The sequence below is a fragment of the Schistosoma haematobium genome, chromosome ZW, assembly GCF_000699445.3.
Source record: "Schistosoma haematobium chromosome ZW, whole genome shotgun sequence".
NCBI lineage: Eukaryota > Metazoa > Platyhelminthes > Trematoda > Strigeidida > Schistosomatidae > Schistosoma > Schistosoma haematobium.
The window spans coordinates 25,924,806-25,925,124 of record NC_067195.1 but is presented as its reverse complement, the minus strand read 5'-3'; positions in this window follow the sequence as shown (position 1 = coordinate 25,925,124).

Genomic DNA, 319 nt, shown 5'->3' with positions numbered 1-319 from the left:
TATATCTGCGCTGAGTGAAAGGGTCTTCATATAAATGGTTTTGAAACCTCGTTGTGTGGCAGGAGTTTTTCAAAGCTCCAAGGTCAATGTTCCTTCTGATAAACAGAGCATTGGCTAATATGGAAAAATGAGATGTGTCGACAACGTCAAAGACCGGGAGGGTCATTCAAACAGCGATGGAATTTTGAAGATTCAACCAGGCGGTGACTGGAACATCACTTGGATAAAAAAGAGATTAGCTTCAATAAACACAATGCTGTATTCCGGTCATGAAAAATTTGTTCAGAATAAAAAGGAGTTACACTAATTCTGCCCTAAA